Source organism: Micromys minutus, assembly GCF_963924665.1.
Source record: "Micromys minutus genome assembly, chromosome: 12".
Taxonomy (NCBI): domain Eukaryota; kingdom Metazoa; phylum Chordata; class Mammalia; order Rodentia; family Muridae; genus Micromys; species Micromys minutus.
Genome location: NC_137981.1, coordinates 50,371,407 through 50,383,412, shown reverse-complemented (window position 1 = coordinate 50,383,412; position 12,006 = coordinate 50,371,407). Strand labels below are relative to the sequence as shown.

Below are 12,006 nucleotides of genomic sequence, written 5' to 3'. Positions count from 1 at the left end.
GGTTTCTGTTGTAGTAAACACCTCCATACCATAAAATTATTCTGTCAACAACTATGTTTGGGTTTTGGTTTTTCTCCGATATCAGTTTTTCTCCCCTCATCTATAACTGCATTCAACTTACTGGGTTTAGTTGCTTTTCTGAACCTTTATTCAGTTTTTTGTTTTGGGTTCTTGGATTGTTTTGTTTTTTGTTGTTTTGAAATACCAAAAGGCCTCGGGTCTCCAGAGAAGATGCTATTGTTGTTTTGAGTGTATACTATTTGTTGGGTCTTATGGGTTCCTCTGAATTCCTTCCCTCCCCTGCTAACTTAGGGATGAGCTCCTAAGCCTAACTCAAGTCTAAGATCCCTCAGGCCTCTTCATAAATCGTTTAATAATTTATGGATTTCAGCTCTGTAAAAGATTTCTGTCATTGCCCTGGCCTGTTCCTGATCCCCGAAGAATCTGTTTTCCCTTTTATGCTGGGGAACAGATCCAAGGCCTTATGTATATTAAGCATGCATTCAACTTCTGAGCTTTTGAAAACCTGCCGGCATTATTAGCTAGAGAAATCCAGCCTCACACAGAAAGAAGACGGATACTCAGCTCCTCAGTTGCTGAAAGTGCTCCTCAGTAGCTTGCAGTTTTAGCCACGGCACCCCAGCCTTACCCAGGAATCTAGCAGTCAGCTGCCTAACTGGCACATATGAAGCAATGTTATAACACAGACCTCTGGAATCCTTTTCCCCTATTATCCTGTTCACTGATTGGACGACTCTTCCAGAAGGCCTTTCCTTCAAATGGGTTTTCACACTGGGTTAAATCTCATGCACTGGGCAGTGACAGGTTCGCCATGTGTGCCCTTTAGGCAGAGGCACTAGGCCTCAGGCCTAACGTGAGGCCAAGTCCGTCAAAGCAAATCCCACCCAAGGCCCACGACAGCAAAGTACCTTTCCACCAACTGGACTGTACCCAGCCAAGACTTGCCTAGATTTCTTTTTAGGTCTTGTGCCACTGAGCCCCGAAGCGAGCGCTCTCTGTCTCCTCGAGCCACCTCCTCTCCCTCCTATTCCAGGACCTGCGTTCCTCCCACACACTCGGCCTGGAATAACGAATTCCAGTCCACCCTGGCCCCGCCCGGGCCACCTCGTGCCCGTGGGGGAGGGGCGTGGGGTAGGCGCTAACCCAAGACGGTGGGAGGGCCCACCCTGGCTGAGAGCGCCCTGCTTGCCACCAGGAGCCTGAAATTTTAAAACAGTCCGTCAAGCCTGCACTAGAGCTCCTTTAACCCTCCTAGCCGTTCACACCTGAGTCTCATCCTCTCACCTGGCCTCGAGTCGTCAGGGTCCCGAAGCACCCTGCCTACGCAGAACACTGCCTCATCCGCCACTTGGAATGAACCACGTGCCTCTCAAGTCCTGATTTCCGGGGACTCAGCCCATTGGCCAAACAGCCTGCCACTCAAAAGAGTCCATCAACTCATTGGTTCGCCCTTTCAAGCAGTATCCTATGTGGAGGTTGATCTCAAAACGGTGCTAGAAGTTATGGAAGTAATTTTAAAGGGAGTTTCGAGGCGTGGGGGTTGCCCTGAATCCCTTTCAGTGGGGTGCTCCTGTAAACAAATTTAGATGAGCTGGTCAAGTTGATAGTGACCAGCTCTGTCCTCCCAGGTTAAGGGCTCTAAGGTGTAATTGGTGGAAAGCTTGACCTGTTCAGGACTGAGGAGGTGCAAAGACACCACAGTGGGAGGGAAAATAAAACTGTTCTCCAACCCCAATAAAGTCCTACCTCCCTATCCTTTTTGGAACACGGACCAAAGCTTGCATGAAAAGATGGACTTGTTGAATATTGAAATAGTGCCCAGGGAAAGGAGTCAGAGTCTTCCTGGTGACTTGTGAAGCAGTTCTCTGAGCACACCTGAGTGTAACCCAAGACAAACAGCTTTCCTTGCAAAGGTTGTAGGTTGGGTTCCTTAGATTTTCAGCGTTGAACCAAGAGTAGGTAGCTTCAGTACAGTGCTTTCAAGGAATCTGTACACCGTCCTATTCCACCAAGGGAAAAATTCAGTTGTATTTAGAATGGGGATAAAGATGAGAAATATTGGAACCGTTGGCATTTGTTAGGATTCTTTCTGAAGCTAAACGACGTCTCTTGCTGTGTATATATCCTGTTGAGGTGCTAAAGTTGCTAGGAAATGTTTTTATCTTTAGGGTAGCAATTTATAAAAAGCACACACAAATACAGCATTTGTCTAATGTATGCAAGGCCCTGTGTGCAATCCCAAGCACCTCAAACAATTAACACTTAAAAAGCATATATTAGGGGCTGGAGAGATGGCTCAGTGCTTAAAAACACTGATTGCCCTTCCAGAGGTCCTGAGTTCAGTTCCCAGCAACCACATGGTGGCTCACAACCATCTGTAATGGAATCCAATGCCCTCTTCTGGTGTGTCTGAAGACAGCGACAGTGTACTCACATACATGAAATAAATCACTCTTTTTTTTAAAAAAAAGCATACACTATCTCACTATGTGGATGCCCACAGAGCTGGTGGGGGTATGTGAGATAAAAATATATTTAATTTACTGTAGTCATTCTACAATAAAATACATTTAAAACATTACATTGTATCACCATAAATATATGCAGCTATATATCTGTCAAGACAGCACATATATATTGCTGAGATAAAGGATTTTGCGGTAAAAGACAGATGATATATATTTAATAATTTATTTTATACATGGGTATGTTGTAGCTGTTTTCAGACACACCAGAAGAGGACATCAAATCCCATTATAGATGGTTGTGAGCCACCATGTGGTTGCTGGGAATTGAACTCAGAACCTCTGGAAGAGCAGTCAGTGCTCTTAACCACTGAGCCATTTCTCCAGCCCAGATAATGTTTAATGATTTACTTTTATTTTACATATATTGATGTTTTGCCTACATGCATGTCTGTGTTAAGTTGCCATATCCCCTGGAACTGGAACTACAGATGGTTGTGAGCTGCCCTGTGGGTGCTGGAAATTGAACCATAGTCCTTTGGAGGAGCAACACACATAACTATAACACATCTTTAGAACCCTTTCACCAGAAGAGAAGGAGAACGAGGAGGAGGAGGGGAGAAGAGGAAGATAAGGGAAAGAAGAGAAAGAGGAGGGAAAGGAAAAGAGAAGAAGGATGAGGAGGAAGAGGAAGGAGAAGGAGGAGAACTACAAACTGTATACCAGAGTGTCCTGCTGTAATGTGGCCCAGCTTACCCACACTATTAAAGGCATGAACAAAATCAAAAGACTGAATTACCCCCAACTAAAGTTTTTCTCCTACCTAACAGTCTTCAAACAGAAGTATCAGCTTTTCCCCACCTTCAGATGCAAATATAAACATCTGATCTTCCTGGGTCTCAAGCCTGTCAGCTGTGAGTCTATAACCACCTATTGATTCTCTTGGCTCTCTTCCCAGCTCCCCTTTTCATCCTGATTAGAAACCAGAGTTACTAAGAGGAAACCAGCCCAGCCGGTGACCAAAATACCTTTCTTTGTAGATCAGATAAGGATTTGTCTCCATCAAATTCATCTTGAAATTTGATTTCTGGACTGGTGAGATGACCCAGTGGATAAAGATGCTTACATCTAAGCCTAATAGATCCCAGGGACCCACTAGGTGGAAGGAGAGAAGCGACTCTCACAAGATGTACACCGACCTCTACCTGTGTGTACCCTAAGCACTAAATGTGGTTTTAAAATTTTAAAGAAAAAAATTGGTTTCTAATATGGCTAGTTGGATAGTTCATGGCAGTACACTCTTAGTTTCTCAAGTGGCAGAGTTAGTTTTTCACCTGTCATAAAGCAAGTCAGCTGTGTCTTCTTTCTCTCACACATATACCTCTATTCACAGATCGACTCTGTCTCCATTATCTGCCTCAGTGAAGCTCCACAGAATGCCAGAACTACAACCCAAAAATAAATTACTTTCCTTCAGTCCAAGCATTCTTTCACAGAAACATACAACACTAAGATATTAAGTTGATGTTATCTTCGTCTAGTTAACATAATACCTACAGCTGGGCAACCTGCCAGGGAAATAAATTTACTTCTCATAGATCTGAGGGTTAAATGTGCAAGATGGAAGGGCAGGATCGGTTGAATCTTCTTGCTCCCTTTTAGCACTGTGGAAGACATCACATGACAAGACACATGGGAAAGAAGGTAGAAGACACACACAGAGAGAAAGAGAGAGAGACAGAGACAGAGACACACAGATCTCTTCTATGATATTATGAATCTATCAACATGCATACCCATTATTAATGGAGTCAGATCCCTTATGATCTAATTCTTTAAAAAAAAAACTATCAGCTGACATTACCAAAACAAACCAAATGAACCTTGTTTTAATCAGGGTTTGCATTCCCACATAAAATATCAGGACCAAGAAGCCAGTTAGGAGGAAAGGGTTTATTCAGCTTACACTTCCATATCATTGTTCATCACCAGAGGAAGTCAGGACTGGAAACCAAGCAGGTCAGAAAGTAGGAGCTGATGCAGAGGCCATGGAGGGATGTTACTTATTGGCTTGCTTCCCCTGGCTTGCTCAGCCTGCTTTCTTATAGAACCCAGGTCTACCAGCCCAGGGATGGCACCACCCACAATGGGCTGGACCCTCCCACCTTGATCACTAGTTGAGAAAATGCCTTGCAGCTGGATCTCATGGAGGCATTTCCTCAGCTGAGGCTCCTTTCTCTGTGATTACTCCAGCTTGTGTCAAGTTGACACAAAACCAGCCAGTACAATTGACCCCTTGTCAACTTGACAATCAATATTAAGCTTTAACCCTTACTTTCTTGTTCATCCCCAGGATCTAGATAACCTTAAGAGTCCCATAGTCTTTACCAATTCTTACATTTTAAAATTGCAATACCTTTAAAATATTGTCTCTTTTAAAAATCAAAGTCTTTTACAATTTAAAGTCTCTAAACTGTGGGCTCCTCTTCTTCCTTCAAGAGGGAAAGATATCAGGGCAGAGTCACAGTCAAAGCAAAACCAATCTCTAATCATCCAGTGTCTGGGAATCCACTTACAAACTTGCCGGCTCCTCCAAGGGCTTGGGTCACTTCTCCAGCTCTGCCCTTTGTAGCACACACCTTGTGTTCTAAGCTCCAGCTGCCTGTTCTCCACTGCCGCTGCTGTTCTTGGTGGTCATCTCATGGTACTGGCATCTCCAAAACACTACTGTTAGTTCTGGGGCACTAATTGCCACTGATGATGCACCTTCACCAATGGCCTTCCATGGCCTCTCAGTGCCAAGCCTCAGCTGCTTTCCATGACCCCTTCATTCCTTCAAAACCAGTACCACCTGGGTGACTCTTACACATTACCACGTCCAGTCACAGCACGTGATACAACCTTGGCTATCTCTGGAACACATCCTCTTTGTGCTCTCAGAAAGCAGCTCCCAGAAGATTTCACCTCAATGATTCTGGTCTCTTCTTAATCACCACTAATTTCTTAGCTCCAGCTGACCAGCATCAATAGTCCCAGTAATGCAAAGGTTTTGCTTTAGTAGTTCTGGTATCTTGTTAATCACAGCTGATTCTTCAGCCCCAGCTAACCAAAACCACAGAATCTTCACAACCAAAACAGCAACAGCCCTGATCAAAGAGTCTTTAATCTTCCCTCTGAAATTTCACAATCCAGGCCTCCATCTTCTACACTGTTCTCAACATTATCCTCCAAACTCCTACTGAACATTCCACAGAGCTCTTAATATGCCAATGGCTCTTTTAGCTCAAAGTTCCAAAGTCTTTCCACAGTCCTCCCCAAAACATGGTCAGGTTGTCACAGGAACACCCCACTATGCTGGTACCAATTTGTCTTAGGGTTTCTATTCCTGCACAAACATCATGACCAAGAAGCAAGTTGGGGAGGAAAGGGTTTATTCAGCTTACACTTCCATATTCCTCTAGTCCAGAGGAAGTCAGGACTAGAACTCAAGCAGGTCAGGAAGCAGGAACTGATGCAGAGGCCATGGAGGGATGTGACTTACTGACCCACTTCCCATGGCTTTGCTCAGCTTTCTTTCATATAGAACCCAGGACTACCAGCCCGGGATGGCACCACCCACAATGGGCTGGGCTCTCCCTCCTTGATCACTAGTTGAGAAAATGCCTTACAGCTGGATCTCATGGAGGCATTTCCTCAACTGAGGCTCTTTCTCTGTGTTAACTCCAGCCTGCGTCAAGTTGACACAAAACCAGCCAATAAACTAAGTAAAAACAGAATTTTAGAAAGCAGTTAACACTAGTGCCCAATTTAGCTTTTACTTGCTTATACAAGTCTAAGATAAGGAAATTTACCATTAAGAACACATTGAAATTAGTAACTTTCTAATTCATACATAAACCAACATGTTCACCCTTACCACTGAATCAAAACTTACCTTGAAAACCAACATACAGGAATTCTGTGCAAGCACAGACTGAACACCTCTTCTTACATTTTATGGATAAAAATGCGAAGGTCCATTCATGCGTGCAAAGCACACACAGATTTGGGACTTGTTGCTGTTACAGGACTGTCTATACAGACATAGATCCAACACACACTCTGACACTGTTTCCAGCCCCATGTGGTTTCCTTTTCTTAAAAAATAAGCTTTTAAGTAGCAAAATAAACACAAAACCCCACTCTGCAATACTGAGCTCTAAACACCAAGAATCTTGTCCATTGCTCCCAGAGTCCATTACACATTCTTCATCTTTACTCATGAAGTCTGACCACCTCCAGTGTTTTGCCTTAGTAGCCATGCTGGTCAAGTTCTTCTTGCTGCCCACTTTACACCGGATATAGCCATATAGGTTGGCACCTTGCAGCACCACACTCATGATCACTACGGCCAGCCAACTCACTCTGAAGGAAAAGAGGGCACTAAAGGCAAAGATCACCCACAGGAACGGACAGGCGATGAGTCCTAACCAAAAAATTCTTGACTCAGCCTCAGAAAGGGTTTGTTGTTTTGAGGAGTTGACTCTCTGGACTCAAACACCCAATGGCTCTTTCCATTCTCATCAATGTGATTCCACCAACATAGGCTGACCATTAGTCTACCTGTGACATTCTGCACTGCCCAAAAGTCACATGACAACATCAAGATAATTGTCACATACAGGCAATAAGGCTGGTGCTGAGCAGCTCACAGAGGAGGCAGACCACAACTGCACTGACTCGAAAGAACGGGTGGAGGAAGGATGCAACTGGGTGTCCAATTTTGGATTTTCTTGGTTTGTTGTCTTCTCTTCTGTATCAAACACAGAGACATCTTCGGTGTCATCCTTACTGCAACCCCCCTCCCCAACCTCAGCCTGCTTTCTTATAGAACCCATGTCTACCAGCCCAGGGATGGCACCACCCACAATGGGCTGGGCCCTCCCCCCTTGATCACTAGTTGAGAAAATGCCTTACAGCTGGATAAAACCAGCCAGTATGAAGCTTGTGAGTGTTGTGGGCAGGTGCTAATTTTATATTAAAACCGTATCGCCAACCTGTGACACCCTCTTGCGGCTACTAGCTCACTATGGGCACTTTCTCAGGTTTTATCTTTAGTGACAGCATGAATGTGTTTTCGAGAATAGAGTCATGGGGACTACATCACTTATCAGTTCCTGTTCTCCAATGCTGCCCCGATGGTAGTTAATTGATCTCCATAAATTTTTAAAGGGACAGTCAACCAAATCAAAGGTACAGTCTGAAACTGTTTGGAGTTGAATTCTGGAGAGGCCATTTCCTTGTTCCACTGTACCAGATGTCCGTGCAGCAAGAACAATGTTTGCAGACAACCCTTAAAGACTGGAGAGACTACTGTAATCATAACATTGCCTTTGTTTGGCTGAAAATGTTTACAAGGTTTAAAAATATGGTAAGATTATTTTCAGAAACCACAGTGGGGTGGTCGAAGTCACCTCACTGGACTGGTGTGGCAAGAACAGAATCTCAAAGTGTCCACAATACTGAGTTAGCAGCCTCCAGACTGTTAAAGGTTGGGTGATACTATGGTTTTAATATGAAATGAGCCCTGAAAAGGTTCATTTGTTTCAAGGTTATTGGTCCTTTGGATTGGATCATAAAGGCTCTAGTTTCATCAGTAACAGTAAAATATGCTGATGAGCTCATAATTCAGCAACCCTACCAGGAGGTGCCAGAGGTAGAGTCTAGTGGGAGGAAGCTGGCCACTGAGGGTATGCAGGAACTGGAAAGAAGGCTCAGCAGTTACAGTTAAAGACTTGTTCTGGCAGAGGACTCAAGTTGGAGTCCCAGCATCTACATATTATATCACAAACTATAACTCCAGTTTCAGAGGTTCAGCCACCTTCTTCTGGACACCCAAGTATTAGACATATATATGGTGCACTTAAATGCATGTAGGCAAAACACTCATACACAGAAAGAAACTATTTTTTTAAAAAACAAGAAGAAAAAAAAAAAAAGAGTCCACCTGCTTGGATTACAGGTGTGTGCTACCATGCCTGGTTGACAGTTTATAACTTTTTTTAGAGGTTGTGGTTAGGTCTTTCACGGGCAGCTTATGCCTATGAAACATGGGTCCTCCACTTGGTGCTCAATCTATGACGATGGGGGTGCTGCCATGTCTAGGACACAGTGAACCCAAGTAGCAAACTAGTTGATACAGATTCAGACCATGCTCTGATGCTAGTTGCTTTCACTAGAGAATGAGCCCTCAATATGGTCAATCTACAATCCACCCAAATGTTTCTATCAGCTTTGTTTTTATGCTTCAAGTTTCCAAAAAAGGGAAATCTTTACCCTGCCAGTCTGTAGTTGTCCAAATGGCAGACCAAGTGGGTGGGCTAGTGTCAACTGTCCCAGTCAGTGCTATGAGAACAACTTTGGGTTCTGTCATAGTGAGTTCTGTCATGAGTGAAGAAAACACATCCATTTTCCAATCCACACATCTGGAACATAGCAGAGCTAGTTTCAGCTTAGCAAACATCAGTGGACTAAGGTCTGCCCAGGGAACCTCTCTCAACTGGGTGCTTCATGAGACAGTGGCTTTGCTTTGGGCTGAGGAGCAGAGGGTAAATTTTACCAAAGGGACAACTACCATCTCTCCTCCTACAGAGCTGAATGCCAGGCCAGTGTAGTGCAGCACACTATCATACTTTGACACGATAGGCTGGTTGGGTCCTTCACATATCACCAGATGTTAAGTCAATTAGCTCATCCCAAAAGGAGAGTATCTGGCATGAAGCTTTGGCAGGTCCAAGTTGGGACACTGTCAAGTGTTTTGTTCAAGGCCAGCTTCTACCACACATCAAGTTCAAAGCAGGTCTGAATTACATGAAGTCCTTTCAAAAGACAAGGGGGAAAAAAAGTACTTCTTATTCCCATTAGAGGGGCAGCAATTCCCAACACCGTCATAAAAGGTTACCTGCCTTTAACCATGCTATAAGCAGCAAAGGATCAACCAAAGACTTAGTTCAGTTACCTATTAGGGTTGTATGGTCCCAAGAATGCAAACACATGTCTATACAAAGCAACTCACACCCAACATGATCACTTTGAGACTTATGGGCTCATGTGACAAAGCACAGTACCATTTGAACCCCCCACAAGGCAAAACCACAAAGGTTGAACCTGCTCAAAGTCCAACCCACAAGGTTGACCTGATCCTTTCATCCCAGAAGAGGGACATTTCAATTGGACCAATTTTCTCACATATTTGTTTAGAAATGTGGGTGTTGACCAAAACACATGTGATCTGCACACTGTTATTTATTCTTTCAACCACAACTTACTCTGCCCATCATGTGCAAGGAACTATTTTATGCACTAGAATATAGTTTATTCATAAGACTCAACTGTGCTCTACTGTCATATTCTAGTGGGATATCGAATAAAAAAAATGAAAGAAAGACAAATGCTGTGGAGGTCAGGGAAGCAGGGAAGAGGAGCAAAATGCACCAAAGATTTGAGTTTTAGATTTACCTGGACCTAACTGTGTAGCACAGGCTACCCTCAACCTCATACCTCAGGCTATAGCATCCTAAATGGTGGCAACAATCGGAGAGCAGTGCACCCAAGTTTGCCAGATTATGTAGAGTGGCCAGGGTGTGTCAGAGAACTGAAGGATTTCAGAAATAAGACCTAGAAATACCTGGGGAAAAGACATGGGGTGGGGAGAGGGGGGGGAGGGTGTAGCCTGCCCACTGTGACAGGGCAGCAAGGTCTGTGTGTGCAGCTGGGAAAAGATGCAGAAACCAGAGGAGGGTTCTATGCTTTATAAAGCATAAGCACAGTATAAATACTTTGGCTTAATAAAAGCTTGTTGATTACGCATGTCTCTTACTGGAACCTATCTGTCTGATACCCAATTGTCTTTACTTTCATTCTAACTTAAAAGCATAAGGGGAAGGGACAGGGACTGAAGAGATGCTCAGAGATTAAGAGCACATATTCGTGCAGCAGACCCGGTGTGGGTTCCCGATATCCGTGTGGTAACTCCCAACCGCCCATAACTCAAGTTCCAGGAAACCCGATACCCTCTTCTGAATTCCACAGACACCAGGCATGAACTCACGACACTCATACACATACATACGTGCAGGCAAATCACTCAAACACTCAAATCTTCTCTTAAAAAATTAAAAGCAAACTAGGAAACTGGTTTCAATAGGAAAAGTACTTGCTGCACTGGATAACTTGAATCCCATATTAGGAGCAGCAGCAGGAACAAGAGATTCTGTATCAACAAGACATAAATTGAGAGCTGACTCCAAAAAATTGCCTTCTGACCACCACTCTATGTACCTAAGACTCATGCAAAGTAACCATTTCAATTAAAAAAAACAAAAAACAAAACACTATAAAAAAGCGCTATGGTGATAGCATTCTTTTTTTAAAAAAATTAATTAAATTGAGGAAAAGCAAGTGTTTTTGTTTTTTCTCTCTCCGAGGTTACTTGTGGAATCGAAGCCAATCCCAAACCTGACTGAAGCCTACAGAGCCACTTTACAAAGAAATGAACAAGTCTTTAGTTCTGTTTCTAACATAGTACATATACACACAGATGCAGGTAGGAATACATTTGCATTCATTTGCACCCTTGTATCAACTGCCTACCTAACCCCCCACCCGCCCCACCCCCGTTATTTGCACATATTTGTTGGTAGAAATGGATGCTTTGCTTCAGAGGCTCAGCCAAGAAAGCAGACTGGTCTCACTTTCCCAGCCTCTTACCGATGAGCTCTCTAACTTCTACATCTGGGACCTAGAGACAGGTGGTGAGAACACACACAGCCGAAAGCTTCCCCGAAAAGGCTTTTTTTAAACGGTGAAGTGAGTGAGAAGGTGGTACACACCATCTTCTTGGAAGACTCAAAGAACCCAAGGGGTTCTGTCCATGGTTGGTGCCTGCCTATAATTAAAGCACTGAAGCGGCCAAGGCAGGGTTGAGCTACCTAAAGATATTGTTTCACTTAAGAAAAGCAAAACAACAAAAACAAACAAAACCCTTAAAAACTAAACCCCTCCCCCCAAAAAATCCCAAAGAACTATCAATTACAAAATACCAAACATCTTACACAAGACCATCAGATTACTCCAAGGGGGGACAAGAAAAGCAGGAAGTTCTAGATCAAAACAAAGGGTCTCACAGACACCCAAAAGCAAGGGTGGTACATCAGCTATTTAAAAGCACCAAGAGCTAGTGCTCAGAGCTGCCTTAGACTAGACAGAATTTCCATACCATACATGGCATACACTCTCAGAGAACCCCCTCCTCTCCTGTTCTCCATGATGAAATACAGGCATACCACTACCTGACAGGGTGAATATGAGCTTTTGGTTCCAAGGCAATGGAGTCAGTATTACATCTCTTCACAGTAGCTGGCTGGGTGGCCCGAGAGGATCTGTAGGAAACGCCCCAGTTGTGCTCAATAAACCACAGACTAGAGGAGAAACGGAAGAGGCCTAAAAAGAAGTACCTAATAGTTCTAGAGCCACCTGGCAG

At 43.8% G+C, this 12,006-nt stretch overlaps 1 pseudogene across 1 annotated transcript; it reads right to left on the bottom strand.

Moving 5' to 3' along the window:
• Positions 1-4,071: 4,071 nt before the first annotated feature.
• Positions 4,072-7,363, bottom strand: LOC308428352 (Golgi apparatus membrane protein TVP23 homolog B-like; annotated as a pseudogene). The gene is made up of 2 exons: positions 6,669-7,363; positions 4,072-4,150 (listed from the first exon to the last, which is right to left on the bottom strand). The product of its transcript is annotated as a Golgi apparatus membrane protein TVP23 homolog B-like (transcript).
• Between the last annotated feature and the right edge of the window lie 4,643 nt (positions 7,364-12,006).